This window comes from Gossypium hirsutum, chromosome A02 (genome assembly GCF_007990345.1).
Source record: "Gossypium hirsutum isolate 1008001.06 chromosome A02, Gossypium_hirsutum_v2.1, whole genome shotgun sequence".
Classification (NCBI taxonomy): domain Eukaryota; kingdom Viridiplantae; phylum Streptophyta; class Magnoliopsida; order Malvales; family Malvaceae; genus Gossypium; species Gossypium hirsutum.
This window is the reverse complement of record NC_053425.1, coordinates 14,334,318-14,337,009: the sequence shown is the minus strand read 5'-3', so window position 1 is coordinate 14,337,009 and position 2,692 is coordinate 14,334,318. Positions and strand designations below refer to the sequence as shown.

Genomic DNA, 2,692 nt, shown 5'->3' with positions numbered 1-2,692 from the left:
TTCTAGTCAGTATCAACTCATTATTCTCATTTTCAATGACCGTGATACCTCTTTTCTTTGGCACACATTGGACTGGACTTACCCATGAACTGTTTGAGACGAGGTAGATTATATCTATATCTAACCACTTGATGATTTCTTTCTTGACTACATCCTTCATAATGGGGTTCAATATTCGTTATCCATCAATCATCCCTTTTTCTCCATCTTCTAAGATAATCTTGTGCATGTTTACAGATGAACTAATTCTGCGAATATCGGTTATGGTCCATCTGATAGCCTTCTTGAATTGTTTCAAAACCAGGATGAGTTTATCTTCTTGCTCACTGATTCTGCTGAAACAATCACAGGCAAAGTAGAAGCGTTACCTAAATGAACATATTTTAAATGTAAAGGTAGTACCTTGAGTTCTAATTTAGGTGGCTCCTCGATTGACGCTTTTGGTTGGGCATAATCCCATTTCTCTAATTCCAAAGATTCAAAACGAGATTGCAGATTAAATCCCTTTTGATTAGCTTCTAACAACACTAAGTGTTCATCCTCCTCTTCATCATTTGGAGGATCTGATGTCAAAATTTGTTCCAATGGATCTTCAACATAGTTGAGCTCCTTCTCCACTATTAAATCCTCTAAATCGGATATTACAAAACAATTATCAATTGTGTCAGGAAATCGCATAAACTTAAAAACGTTAAATGTTACCTGATCATCCTGAACACATATAGTAAGCTCACCCTTCTGCACATCAATAAGGGTTCTTTTGGTTGCTAAGAACGGTCTTCCTAAGATAATTGGCAATTCTTTGTTTGCTTCAAAGTCTAGAATAACAAAATCAGCAGGGAAGATAAATTTATCTTCACGTACCAAGACATCCTCGATTTTCCCTTCTGGATGTGCTAAGGATCAATCCGCTAATTGAAGTGTAGCCGTAGTAGATCTAACTTCACCTATCCCCAACTTCCTAAATATTGACATAGGCATCAAGTTAATACTCGCACCTAAGCCACATAATGCCTTCCCATAATATATTGCTCTAATGTTGCAAGGTATGGTAAAACATCTAGGATCCTTTAACTTTAGGGATAATTTGTCTTAAAGATATGCACTACATTCCTTCTTCAGAGCTAACGTCTCAAATTCTCCAAGTCTTCATTTTTTAGAAAGGATATCCTTAATGAATTTGACGTAGTTCGGCATTTGCTCAAGTGCTTTAACCAATGGGATGTTGATATGAAGTTGCTTGAGTATGTCTAGTAACTTCTTGAATTGAATTTCCTGTTTTTGCTTCTAAAGTCTTTGAGGGTAGGGTGGTGATGGTTTCTTTACTGAAACTGGTTGATTCGTCTTCTGTGACAATTCTACATCTAACAGAGTTATTAGTTAATCAGAATTAGCTGGTTCAGAAATTACCTTGTTAGGTTTTACAGATTCTGGTTCTTATGAAACTGGAATTTTAACACTCAGTTGAACTTCCTCTGAATCTTGAGCATCAGCTTGCTCCTTTTCAGCTTCGATGGTGTTGGGCTCTACTGTCTTTCCACTCCTCAATGTCAACACTTTGCAATGCTGCTTCTCTGGATTCCTTTGACTCTTCGTATCACTTGGTAAAGTACCTTATGGTTGGTTCCTGAGTTCAGTAGCAAGCTGGCCCACTTGATTTTCCAAATTCCTTAGAGTGGCGTCGTTTTTCGCTATGTATGCCTTCAATACATTTTCTAAGATATTGGATGATTCAGCTTGACCTGGTTTCTAAACTTGTTGGGGGAAACTAGGCAACTGGGTTGGTCTAAGTTGGGCGTAAGTGTTACTGGTGTTAGCCCCTCGGTTACTGTAGGAAAAATTGGGGTGATTTCGCCATGATGGGTTATAGAAATTGGATTGCAGTCCTTGCCTTCCTTGATTTTGGTTCTGGTTACCCATGTAATACATGGATTCTAGGTTCGGTGGACATTTTTCAAACAAATGTCCTTCCTCGCAATAGACATAGGCTATACTTTCAAATTGATTTGGTGGTTGTGCTGCAAAACTATAAGACCCATTAGTAGTAAGATTTTTTAACATTGAGGATATTGATGATACCTGATATGCAAGTGAAGTTAGAGCGTCTACTTCATGTATTCCAACAACTCATCTTCCTGACGCTGCTTGATTGGTTGGCCATTGGTAATTGTTGCTGTAAATCCTCTCAAAGATTTCATAAGCCTCATTATAAGACTTAGAAATGAGAGAACCGTTAGCAGAAGCATCCACTACCATCCTCATGTGACAATTGAGACCATTATAAAATGTCTCAAGTTGGATGCAATGTGGGATTCCATGATGAGGGCATTTCCGTAATAATTCTTTGTACCTTTCCCATGCCTCATACAAGGACTCATCATCCATTTGTTGGAAAGCAGTGATCTCGTTCCTCAACTTAGCATTCTTGCTAGGCGAGAAATACTTCATGAGGAATATTTTTGCTAACTTTTTCCATGTGGAAATTGAATTTGGTGGCAATAAGTTCAACCAGGCTCGAGCTTTGTCCCTCAGTGAACATGGGAATAGCTTCAATCGTAATGTATCTTCGGGTACTCCAACTAATATGAAAGGATCGCTCACCTCCATAAATAGTCTTAAGTGTATGTGAGGATCTTCGGTAGGCATTCCACTAAATTAGCCCACTGTTTAAAGCATCTGGAACATGACTGGC

General features: G+C 38.4%; 1 non-coding gene across 1 annotated transcript; it reads left to right on the top strand.

The window, feature by feature from the left end:
* Positions 1-2,311: 2,311 nt before the first annotated feature.
* On the top strand, positions 2,312-2,418 carry LOC121217586 (small nucleolar RNA R71). The gene has a single exon (XR_005913693.1). It is a non-coding gene; the product is annotated as a small nucleolar RNA R71 (small nucleolar RNA).
* Positions 2,419-2,692: the final 274 nt, after the last annotated feature.